Below are 13700 nucleotides of genomic sequence, written 5' to 3' on the forward strand. Positions count from 1 at the left end.
AATGTTAATACCAAAACATTTGTATCATACTTTTAGAATTTTTTTTAAAAAACATCTCCCTATTTTATCTCATTATTTATTATGACAGCTTTGTAAAGTTAGTACTATAAGCCTGTTATCTCTTTTTGACTATTATGAAACTGGGATTTAAGGAAATTAAGGGTGTCTCCTATAGACTAGGTCTTCCTTAAGTAGTTTGGTTCTTCACAATATGGGTCCAGGGAATTTCTAATTTTATTAATGACTCTGACGTAAATAGCAGTTATATCCATAGGTTCAGAGAATAAGGGAGAGCATGCAAAACATGCACAAGATCCTTCTATGGCTTGAGTTCTAATACAGTACTCATAAAATGAGATTTAGTAGGAGAGTTCAGTCATGGACAGAACTCCATCCATTTGTCATACGATTAGTTTTGAATTACTTCAGTCTGTGGTTTCAGAAATAACTTGAAGATATTATTTGAGCTTAGCTCTTATAGCATCCCAGGCCAAGAGAATCTTTAGAACCATAAGCTTGTCAAATTGGGTGCTGTTAGGATTTAAGACTGTCCAGAACCTGGATTACGATAGTATTGGCTATGGTAGGTGATTGATAAATATTTATTGAACAGTTGCATGGTTCTAGGTATAATTCGTTATTATTTGTTATTACCCTATAGCAAGAATAAGAACTTTTTTATTTTTATAATGCCATTAGCATGATAGTGAGATTTACAGATTCATAGTTTTACTCCAGTAATTGGGATATGATCTGTAACTACAACCCTTCTGATTTGTCCTGAAGTCTTGGAATAAACAGAGGCTTGTGTTAATGGCAAAAACTGCAGGTATGATATTTCCTTTATTGGTAGGTTAACCACAACAATAAATCATTAAAAATAATAACAAAGAAAGAATGAAAATTGCTACTCAAATCCTTTTTGCTTTCTCCATTTTGTGGAAATGTCACAGTTGATCTTCTTTTCACTCAGCCACTGGGTCTTAAGAACTGTAGATGGCAATCCAACCACAAAAATGATCGGGTTTGCTAAATTTAGTCATGGATTTTGCTTTTCATAGTGGCACAAAATTATGTTGCTCTAGGAGAGCAGCATATCAGGAAAAAGAATCATAAAAACAAAAGCAAATTTCAAAGAAATAGGAAACAAGATAATTTTTTTACAGTCTTTCTTTATAAGTTCCACTACATGTAAGTTTACAAAATGCAATTTTGGGCTCATGAGTTAATCAAGAAATACTGTGAAGGCATTTCAAAGTATGGGTAGTAAAAAAAAAATCTCAGTTACCATGGAAACAAGACACTATACATGAGAACAGACCACATCATATAGATTTAATTACAATGAAATGATAAATGGATAAAGGCAATTTTTTAGCCTATTTGGGGCTAAAGTCCATTGAAACTCCTGTTTCCAAGGAAACTTATGTCTAAAAACAGTAATAAGAAAAATTATGGAATAAGATAAACTACATTTGAAAAAGATTTTGAAAAGATTACAGCAGCCTCATCAATTAAGAAGAACATTTCTAATTTTAAAAGAATCACATTAAGATGAACTTAGATTTCTTGTGAAAATCATGAACTACCCATAGTGACAGTAGCAAATGTACTTTCTACACAGAATAATAAAATACTTGCTTGATTGAAAAGTGTTCATGAATCTGATTTTTTGAATACAATTAGAATGGCATATTTAGACATGTTTTTATTTTGAAGTGAGTTTTGCTATGATTTGAGAGATCAAAGCATGGCTAGGAAACACAGCATGATCATGTCAGTGGATCATTTTGATTCCAAATGTTGTGTCCTATTACCAAATTTGCTGCTGATTTATGCATGTGTTTTTGGGCTGAGCCAACAAGAAATAGACCATCTGGAGGGCCCTTTTGATATAAAAATGAGAGTACAAAATATTCACTATCCAATGTAGTCTCTCTGAGAAGTGGATTTAAGTCTAGGTGGTCCACAGAGTCCTTCAAAGCACAGTTATATTCCAAATTTTAGGTCATGAGCAGTAAGTGTGTTAGCAGGGGGGATTAGAGTGGTAGTGATCATTTATTATAGGGCCTGGAATTTATTAAAGGAGCACAAGCCTGCCTCCATCTCTCCCATTATGGGATATGAATACACACAAAGCTAGAGCAGGATGAGGGAAAAGAAAAACAAGTGTGTGATATAATGAGCACCATGTCTTTTAAACTCTCATATTTTTCTCTCTCTCTTACACTATGTTCTGGATGATCCCTGCAGAGCTCTCTTCTATTCAGGGATTCTCTTCTCAGGGGAATCTTCTTTATCTTAGCTATTGATTTTTTTTTTTAAATTTCAATGACTATAATTTAGATTTCAAGAAATTTGTTTTCCACATCCACCTTTTTTTTTTTTTTAAAGATTTATTTATTTGAGAGAGAGAGAGAGAGAGGAGGGAGGAGCAGAGAGAGAGGGAGAGACTTTCAAGCAAAGTTCATGAAGAGCACAGAGCCCCACATGGGACTCGATCTCATAACCCATGGGATCATGACCTGAGCCAGAATCTCGAGTGATCTGCTTAACTGACTGAGCCACCCAGGAACTCCCCTGCCCAGCATCCACCTTTAATAATATTCTTTCTTTAGGGTTTTGTTTCTTTTTCTCCCTCATTGGATATTATAAAATGACAATTATATTATTTTGAAATCTTTCTTTATCCCTGTTATTAATGATTCTTCAGCTTCTGTTGACTACTCAGGCAATATGTTTTCTTAAATGCTTTATAGTTTGAGTCAGCTTATTATTTTTTTGTTTTTGAAGACAAAAAAGAATGAATGTAATAAAACAGGAGAGAATAAGCTACATTCAGAAACTGAGAAGGGTATCTAAACATGTTGGAGAGCTAGGCACGTTGGTCCTGGAGCAAAATGAACTGTGGCAGAATAGTCTGGTCTGGGCTAGTGATACTACCCAAATGAAGAAACCAGTAAGAACTGATGCCCAGACTGAATCTTTACATACCTGAAATTGCCCAATTTGATGTTTCTGACTATACATAAACTAGAAAATATTACCTTAGAAAAAGACACCTGTAAGTTCCGATGACTTATAAAGAGAAATACAGAAGGGTCAGGAATCGTTTTTTTTTTTTTTTTTTTTAAGTTTTATTTTGTAATTCTTTTATTATTAGTGAGTTTGCACATTTCCCCATTTTTTTTTTTTGGCTTTACTTTTTTTTTTTTTTTACTTTTTTATTTTTTATAAACATATATTTTTATCCCCAGGGGTACAGGTCTGTGAATCACCAGGTTTACACACTTCACAGCACTCACTAAAGCACATACCCTCCCCAATGTCCATAATCCCACCCCCTTCTCCCAAACCCCCTCCCCCCAGCAACCCTCAGTTTGTTTTGTGAGATTAAGAGTCACTTATGGTTTGTCTCCCTCCCAATCCCATCTTGTTTCATTTATTCTTCTCCTACCCACTTAAGCCCCCATGTTGCATCACCACTTCCTCATATCAGGGAGATCATATGATAGTTGTCTTTCTCTGCTTGACTTATTTCGCTAAGCATGATACGCTCTAGTTCCATCCATGTTGTCGCAAATGGCAAGATTTCATTTCTTTTGATGGCTGCATAGTATTCCATTGTGTATATATACCACATCTTCTTGATCCATTCATCTGTTGATGGACATCTAGGAATCGTTTTGAAAACAAAAACCGTAAAAAAGAGCACCTTATACTTTCAGGGGTGGCAGCGAAAGCAGGGACCTGGCATCGGGGGAGCTACTGTGATGTGACAGACACTATCTCTTTGAAGGAAAGAAAATGAGAGATTAGCCATTTAAAAGTAATTGAGGATAAACAAAAGGTAGTGTAGACATTCAACAGAACATTATTTTGGCCTTAAAAAGAAATGAAATTCTGACACTTGCCACAACTTGGATGGAGATTGAAGATATTATGCTAAGTGAACTGAGCCAGACATGAGAAAACAATATCGCATTGTTGTAATGATATAAGGTACCTAGACTAGTCAAATTCACAGAGACAGAAAGTCGACCAGTGGTTACATGGGGCAGGGGGAGAAGGGACTGGGGAATTATCGTTTAATAGGTCCAGAGTTCAGTGTGGGGTGATGAAAAAGTTCTGGGGAAGAATTGTGGTGACGATTGCACAACAGTGTGAATGTACTTGATGCCACTGAATTGCACACTTACAAGTGGTAAAAATGGTAAATTTTATGTGTATTTTACCACAATAAAAATAAATACATTTTTTAAAAAGGAAAGTAATTGAAATCTGTGTTCTATGAGGACCAGTACCATGTCTTACACAGCCTAGCACCTTACATTTAGGAGATGCTCCAGAATGTTTGTTGAGTAAATAGACAATTATTGATTGCTTGCTATAAACATACTAGTTGTATAGAGGTTAATATATGTGTCACTTGGAGAATTAAAGTAAGTAGAAAATTCAGTATTTTAAATTGCCACTCTTAAAATTTAACACTAATATTTCTTTTCTTGATGGAACTATATATTGTTCAGGTTTCTTTCTTTCTTTCTTTCTTTCTTTCTTTCTTTCTTTCTTTCTTTTTTTTTTTTATCCATGGAAGTGACCCTATTGATTATAGCTACTTTTTTTTTTAAAGATTTTATTTATTTATTTGACAGATACCACAAGTAGGCAGAGAGGCAGGCAGAGAGAGAGAGAGAAAGGAGGAAGCAGGCTCCCTGCTGAGCAGAGAGCCCGATGTGGGGCTCCATCCCAGGACCCTGGGATCATGATTGAGCCGAAGGCAGAGGCTTTAATCCACTGAGCCACCCCGGCGCCCTTATAGCTACTTCTGATATAGTCCTATATGTTCACTCACTTTGGAGATGTTTTTATGTTAGTTTTTTAGCTCTGTGTCTCCCTGCAAGTCATAAACAAATTTGGATATTGCATTTTTGCTAGATGTCAGCTGGGGAATCTTATCTCTTGAGGAAGACATTTTCCATCCAAGGCTCAGGGTCGATGGCTTATAATAATGCCATATTGTTAGTAGGTGGAACTTTGCCAAGGGGATTTTCCTGACTTCTGACTTTATTCAGAGGCTTTAATACCAGTTTTCTGTCAGAGTATTAGTATCTCAGACCCCAGTGATGTCATTATACCTATCTGATCTCAATATTCTGTTACTACTGTGTATTCCCTTCTCATTTCTGGGCCTCAGAATAACATTTCTTGCTTTGAATCTTTACTATTAATTTTAATTAAAAACTATGTATGTTTCTCAATCTAGCATTTTTATGATTTTGTGGTAATAGAAGGTGTTGGTTTCCTGTGTCAGTTTAGCTGAGCATTTTGATTAGAAGTTCCAATTTAACCTTTCTAAACCTCAGTTTCCTTATCTGTAGTACTGGAATAAAGATAGCGTCTATATCATAAGGTTGAGAAAATTAAATGAGATAATGGATGTAATATTTATTTACTAGACACATAGTAATTGCTCAGTGCACACTACTTTCATGTAAATCAGCTGCTGCATTGCCTGCCAAATTCTAGATACTCAATAATTTATTGCTTTAATCTGTAATTATGGTTATTTGTATATATCCTCATTTCAGATCCATTCACAATTGGGAACCATATCAAGAATTTAAAAGTCCCAGCTAATAGTGCCAGAACTATTCAGATATCTCTATAATCTGCAAAACAGTTGTTTGGAGAGTCGACTCTCAAGTGGTCAGCTAACCTGACACATGCGCTTTGACTAGAACAGTGGTTCTCAAATGTGTGTGATTTTGCCTCCAAAGAATGTGGTAATGTCTGGTTATATTTTTGATAGTCATGACTTGTTGGGTGAGATCTTACTGGCATCCAGTAGAAACCATAGATACTGCTAAACATTCAGTAATGAACAGGGCAGCTTTCTGCAACAAAAGATTACCTGGCCCAAAATTTCAGTAGTGAGATTAGATTAGATTGAGAAGCCCTGAATGAGATTATTACACCTCTTCATGTTTCAAAATGAGCTTTTAAAAATTTTTTTATTTAAATTCAATTTAGTTAACATATAGTGTTTTATTAATTTTAGGGGTAGTATTTTGTGACTTATCAGTTTCTTATAACACCCAGTGCTCATTCTATTGAGTGCCCTCCTTAATGCCTATCACCTGGTTACCCCCCCCCCCCCCCCCGCCCCACTTCCTCTCTAACAACCCTCAGTTTGTTTTCTAGAATTTAGAGTCTCTTATGGCTTGTCTCCCTCTCTGTTTTTATCTTATTTTATATTTCCTTTCCTCCTCCTTTGCTCATCTGTTTTGTTTCTTAAATTCACATATGAGTGAAATCATGTTATTTGTCTTTCTCTGACTTATTTTGATTAGCATAATACTCTCTAGTTCTATGCACATCATTGCAAATGGCAAGATTTCATTCTTTTGATGGCTGCATAGTATTCCATTATATATATAACAGATCTCTGTTTTTATCCTTTGGATAAATATCTAGTAGTGCAATTGTTGGGTCATAGGTATTTCTAGTTTTAAAATTTTGAGGAGCCTCCACACTGTTTTCCGGAGTGGTCGTATCACTTTGCCTTCCCACCAATAGTGTAGGAGGGTTCCTCTTTCTCTGCATCCTTGCCAATGTCTGTTGTTTTCTGTGTTGTTAATTTTAGCCATTCTGACCAGTGTCAGTTTATTTTTAAACTATTTACCTCCAACAAGTATTGTAACTTGTATTCTTCACTGAGTTAATAGTAGGATGTTGATTGTCAATTGGTGACCAAGATCTGATTTCAAGGGAATATTTCATATAACCCAGGACTTCCTTGGCAATACAGGGTGAGGAGCAGTTACCAAATTCACATATCTGTGTAGCAAAGAACAAAAAGGAAAATATTAACAAAAACAACACAATAACAGTATTAGTAATGCAACAACAACAACTCACAGAGAGACACCTGGATGTAGACATAAACACTAGCCACACGTACAATGCAAAATTAGCTAGGGATGTATGTATTTATTTATTTTAAAGATTTATTTTTATTTATTTTGAGGGGTAGCAGAGAGAGTCTTAAGCAGATTCTGTGCTGAATGCAGAACCTGATGCAGGGCTCTTTCTCACAACCCTGAGATCACAACCTGAGCTGAAACCAAGAGTCAGATGCATAATCAACTGTGCCATCCAGACGTCCCAGGATTTCTTTAGATCCTAGAGAAGATAGCATCTAACATTCCTCCTGCTAAAATTTCTGGAGTTGTTACAAATATAAAATTGAACTCCTCCAGGATCTATCTATTCTTCTTACCTCTCTGAAGTCTCTTTGTTTTAAAATCTTTTCAGTGTATTATAATTTTCTGTTTCTGTGTCCTTTTCCTTTTCTAGATGTTGTTGAGGGCAAGTATATTGCCTTGTTTATGTATATACAGCATCAAGCATGGAACTCAATATTTGGAAGACAATAAATGTATAAGTTTAAGAATGAATGAGTGAATGACTAAAACCAGTGCGTAGGTTTACAATCATATCTAGTGATATTTAGATCTATACACCCTGAGTATCCAAAGCATTGGAGAATTCAGTGAGTAGCTACAAAGTGGAAGTGAAAAATGTAAGGACAAAGGGAAACCCAGCCTCAAATGACATGCCAGAACTGCGCAGGGCTGGAAAACAGCGTCAGCAAACCAAAAAACTTGATTACAACAATCCAAGATGAAATTTGAACAAAGACGGAAGTAATTTGTGTTGTCTTGGAATCAGGCAAACATCACTAGTCTCTGCAAATAGCAATGGCAGTCCCAAAGCCAAGAACATACTTTGCTTGTGTGTATGTTGGTGGTGTCTCAAGTTTATGACTGTGCGAGCCAATCAGTTAGGCTTTTCTTGGGAGAGGTTAGCACAGCATCCAGTATATTATACTTTACACAAATTAGACATATTCAAATAACAGCATCAAATCTCTAATGAACCAATCCTTTATTGCGTCTGCTTGTATTCTCGGTTTAGGAAAAGCTGTAACATCAACCCAGATCTAGAGAAATATACGTCTTAGGTGAAAAGTTTATGTTTGAATAATTTCAATCTTTTTCAATCAATAATTTCTAAAATCCTGTTGTTTTGTGCTCTCTTTAATGACAACCATTTAATCTAGTTTCACTTAAGATGCTGCCACATCTTCATCTGGGAATCCTTTCCTCATTTTATAGATTGAGGAAACTGAGTCTTTGAAAGATGAAGCAATTTGCCCAAATAGTAAATGGTAGAGCCGGTAGTCCAAAGCCGGGACTTTTTGGTTCAGTGTCTTGATCTTTTCTCCTCATGACCAATTTATAGCACCATTTTCAGCCCTTTGACAAAATATGGGCACTTTGCATTTTCTATTTTTAGTTATTCACCATAAAATATATTTGGATGTAAAAATCTGTTTTAAATTAGTTATTTAGAAATTTCTTCATGCCATACAACACTGTACTAGGTATTGCATAATGTGAAAGAAAATGGTATCTTTCTTTTAAAAAAAAAAAAGATTTATTTATTTATTTTTTTTTTTGACAGATAGAGATCATAAGTAGGCAGAGAAGCAGACAAAGAGAGAGGAGGAAACAGGCTCCCTGCTGAGCAGAGAGCCCAATGTGGGGCTCGATCCCAAGACCCTGGGATCATGACCCATGCTGAAGGCAGAAGCTTTAACCCACTGAGCCACCCAGCCACCCCTGAAAATGGTATCTTTCTTATGAAATAGTTTTATTCCTTTCATGAGTGTATTGGACAAATATAAATATATTTCATTTGATAATCAACTTAAAGCTTCCCTTAAAAATCTTTCATTTTAAAATTTCAAGTAAGAGCTAGATATCTTCTTGCAACAGATTCAAACAACACAGAAACCTCAAAACCCTTCCCCACCTTTAGGTTCATCTCCAGATGTAGCCAGCTGAGCTAGTTATTATCTGGAGTCCTCAGCAGTAAATGTGCCTTCCTTTATTCTGTGATGCTGTGGCTGGGGCAGCTGGGACTGTGCCTCTGCCAGTGACATTTCCCAGACTGCTTTACCAGATGGCTTCCTGGAAGGTTTTTATCAATGGGGTGTGGGAAGAGGGAGAAGGCACTTCTCAGTTTTTTCCCATTTCATTCAGGATTAGTCCCAACAGTGGTAATTTGCCCCAGTCTCCATGTTCTTTTGGCAGTTCCAGAACCAGCCTCAGGGATGCCTCAAGTACAGATGAAACAGATGGGATCCTTACAAATGTCTGAACTCACTCCTCCAGGCCCCTCCTTTATGAATCTGGATTCTTATAACCTCATCTCCCTTTTGTTGCCCAGGCCTAGGATATGGTAGCTCTTTCCTGCAGTTATTACTTCTGGGTTTCCTTTAGTGTTTCCTCTGCATTCTCTTAGCCTTCTAACTCCTGTGTTAAATAACTCTGGTGTTTGTAATGTAATAAATTAGTTTTCTGTTTTGCTGACTGGACTCAGAAAAATATACCACTATGGTAAGATTGATCTATATCCCTACAGATGTTTTTCTTTTCACTTTGATTCTCAGTTTAATGTTTTATTACTTTTATTAGTGATTATTTTCATCAAAAAGAATGTGAAGGGTGATAGTATAAAGAGGTAGTAGTGAGTACAAACCTAGCTATGACAGAGAGGAGAATACTACCACTGACAGATGTAGGCTTTTAGAAGAAAATCTACTGGCCTGTTCTGCCTCTTGAACTTACTTGGAGAGCTGTTCCTGACAGACAGAAGGTACAATAGTTAGTTAGTTGCTACTCCACACTCCTTAGGCTCCAATACTTCCCGCTCTTCAAGCTTCAGTGCCTTTTTTGCTGCGGTACTTATTTTTAATTAGCACTGCCACTGCCATGGGACCTACACCCCCAGGGACTGGAGAGATGTCACCAGCCTTCTTTCTGACTCTTTCAAAATCCACATCTCCAACCAACTTGGTTTAGCAGTTATCGGATCTTGAACTCTATTCCCACATGGACGACTGCTGCTCCCTCCTTGATCCTATCTGCTGTGATCAGATCTGTACTGTCTGCAGCAGAGACCACAATGTCTGCAAAAGAATTGTGTGTTTCTTTAGTTGCTCTTCGGGAGTATGTATCAATGAGATATTGTAAGAGTGGCATCACCTCTAGGGCATTCATGTGCCCCATCTGTGTGTAGTAGCATTGCAACGGGCATTCCAACATTTTTTGACTTCCCAGCCACAACCACATTCTTCCGTAGGGTTGGAGTGCTAGTTCATTTAATTATTTTCCAGACACTCCGTGGGGTAGCCGATAATATGGAATACTGGTCCAAACACATTTGCCCTACATTAATTACATGAAAGCCACCAACATCCTTGTCTGGAGAAACAGCATTGCAGATCTTTCTCTCCTCACTGTGCTCTGGAAGAGGCAGCTGAACATGGAGGCCAACTGCATTACCATCATTATTTAGATTATTGATTAAATTCAACAGTTCTTCCTCAGAAATTGAAGCTGGTTTCACAATTGTCTCACTGTCAATTCCCACTTCTGCAGCTGCCTTGGTTTTGTAGAGGACATAGGAGTGACCTACAGGCTTTTCATCAACCAGAACCACACTCAGGTGTGGTTGCTTGTCACCTGATGCCACACATTCTTCCACCTCCTGCTGCATTTCCTGCTTGATCTGCCAGGCAAGTTTCCTTCCAAAAGTGACAACAGCTTCATTTTCAACTACCAAGAGGTGGAAGGGGTGATGGCAGATGGGCAGTTCTGTGTGGTCCAGGGCACCTGGGTGGCCAATATGGGCACGAGGGAAGCAGCAGCCATCACCCACGCTGATGTCCGTGTCAGGCTAAATATATAATTTTACTCATGTTGTTAATCTGTTAACTACCCAAAGCACGCTGAACATTTCGCTGGTATCTATGCCTATAGTTTATTTTAACTTTCCGTGTTGAGATGCTTTATGTAAACATTATAAATTTAAAATAGTTTTGACATCAGCACTCTTTTTACAGTTTCAACCTTACATTTATAGCATGCGTGAGTTTATATGCTGAGACTAATGGGTCCTATTTCAAACATTAAAAAATTTTACTTTAGCTTTATCAGTAGGGCATTGCCTAGTAGGTTCTTAAATGTTGACGAATGGCTCGGTGAGAGTAGCTTCGGATGTGGGAGGTTCAGAGTATTGTGTTAAAGGGCAGTTGCTGAGATCAAGGCTAAACAATGTAGCTTCTGGAGTGTTTATATCATCCATATCCTATAAAGCTGGTTTTGGAGAAGTGAAACATTAGACATTTTAATCAATATTTCTTAGAGTAAATCTCTGAAGAGATGACAGCAAACGAGAACCCATCTTCTGGCCAAAGTGAAAGGAAAGTGAATCATTTTTTTCAAAGTAAGTAATGTGTGAAAAATGCTTTTCAACTATAAAGTGGTGCACAGTTGCTTACTCTTGAAATCACTATGATTGTTATTAGAGCTTGTTTGAAAGTCAATTGCTGATCTCAGCTCAGCCAAACTACCACGTCTATCATAATTGTCCCATGACTCAAGACAAACAAATTCCATATGCCATTTGTAATGGACTTTATTATTAGCTATTGTTTCTAGCCAACAGATCACTTTTTCTCTTATCCCTCTGCTCCCCCACCTTGTATTTAAAAAGCCCATGTCTGTACGTCCATATTAACTTAGGCCTGGCCAAGCTTAATTCTCCATTTTTTGGGTCGGAATAATATGTTTGGGAGATCCAAGCGGAGTCAGTCATAATCCTTCCCTGGGATGTACATATGGGTGTTGGAGAGAAACATTTCTCTTTTCTATGGATTTTTGAAGTGGCTTTTTGATGGGCCAACTTCCTTGGATGCATTGAGGAAACCCATGGGTAAATTTGTAATATGATAAAATTAGAATAAAGCACAGAGAAAATAAAACCCGAGAGATGGGGCAGGTGAGAGAGAGAACTAATAACATAATTTGCGTTACTTGATCCAATTGTGTCTGAATCTAGTAACTTCTGAATTAATCAGTTTCATAGATTAATTCATCCTTTTTCTGCTTAAACTATTTTTAGTTAGTGTTCCTTCCCTTGCCCTGAAAGTCTGACAAATATACCAGTCTAGGATATTTCAGCTACCAATCCCAGTGAGCTCATTTTTTTTCCTTAGTCCTTTCTTCATTTTCTAATTACATGATCACTTGGTGGTTAAGTATGACACTGAACTAGATTACCTGAGCTTGAATCTTGGCTCTTCTAGTTTTTAGATATATAATCTTGGGCAAGTTACTTAACCTCTTTAAGCTTATTTCTATATCAGCAAAATGAAATAATTGATTATATCCACTTTTGTTAAGGATTAACTGAGTTAATGCTTGGAAAGTGTTTAGAAAAGGTCTTGATGCCTGGTACTGGTCCAGTAGGTATTAGCTATTTTAATATTGGATTCTAAAACAGACAAAAGATATAAATATTTATCTTTGTCTTTATTGTCTCATTTAAAATTGTTAGATTTTAAGGGATAAAGACCTTGCTTTTTTGGCTTGGATAGATTATGGCACATAGTATAATTGTATGTTTTTGATAAGCATTGCCCTAGTTTACTTGTTCCTACACTTGGTAGGAACCTGTCATTCATGGCCTCCTTCCTGATTTGCTAGCCTTGATCCATTTCTTGGTGTGCTTAACTTCTCTTTTGTCCTCATTATTTTCTACCTGACTCAAGGCCCTTGCCAAACTGTTCTTTTCCTCTTCTTGACTATGATTTGTATTGTCCTTCTTATGATGCTATTTCAAACCACCACCCTTCTCATTAAAACCCTTAATGAGAAGGGCTCTTATTGGGTCTGCCCAACCCCCATGAGCACAGTCAGGGCAGCATTCAGTAAATATTTATGGTTAAGAAATTATAGAACACAACCCAAGTTTATAGTAAAGGGGAACTAACTACAAACTGATCGTGTGACCTAATACAGGCTCTTCAAACTTGTGTTTCTCAAAGGTCGTTATTTCCTGCCTAGTGTCTTCTGCAGCCATTAATTTTCCTTAGTGTGTAAGCAATTTGAAAGTATTTTTATATTAAACAAGGATGTATTATTGAATATAAAACAAAATTTACATTGTTTTAGAAGATGAAAACACACTAAAGAAATGTCTTCATTTTTCTGTGCTGAGCACAAGTTACTGTTCTTTGTTGTTAAAGATACCTCTGTGAAAACATTTGAGAAGAATAGTACAGTGCTGTTGATTCCCTTTGTCAATGTTAGATGGGCTCATGTTCACAACAGTCAAAACTTAATAATAGCTACCATTTCTTATATGCCTAAAACTCTGCTGCACACTTTACAGTAACATATAATTTGATATTCACAGCAAGTCTATTTTATAGAAGAGGAAAATGAATTTTAAAAAAGTTAAATAACTGGAATGAGGTCTATTTTATATTGTGATTTGGAGTCAAATCCAAGTCTGTAAAGCTCAACTATAGTGCACAGCCTATGAGAAATAATTCAGAATAACCTCATTCAAGATGAGAAATTTAAGGACAATTGAAAACATCACCTTCCATCAGTAAGGGCCTGCTTGAGGTCTTATAGGAACTTCCAGGTAAAAGGAAGAAGGGTGAGAAAGGAAGCAGAATGTGTGTATGCATGTTTATATATATATATATGTATAAGTCTGTATATAAACATGTGTATACGTATGTATATAAAACAACTTGCTTGAATTATAAGATATCC

General features: G+C 36.6%; 1 pseudogene; it reads right to left on the reverse strand.

Annotated features, from left to right (window-relative positions):
- Positions 1-9735: 9735 nt before the first annotated feature.
- LOC116585120 lies at positions 9736-10784 on the reverse strand (annotated as a pseudogene).
- Between the last annotated feature and the right edge of the window lie 2916 nt (positions 10785-13700).

Source organism: Mustela erminea, chromosome 2 (genome assembly GCF_009829155.1).
Source record: "Mustela erminea isolate mMusErm1 chromosome 2, mMusErm1.Pri, whole genome shotgun sequence".
In the NCBI taxonomy this organism is placed as follows: Eukaryota; Metazoa; Chordata; class Mammalia; order Carnivora; family Mustelidae; genus Mustela; species Mustela erminea.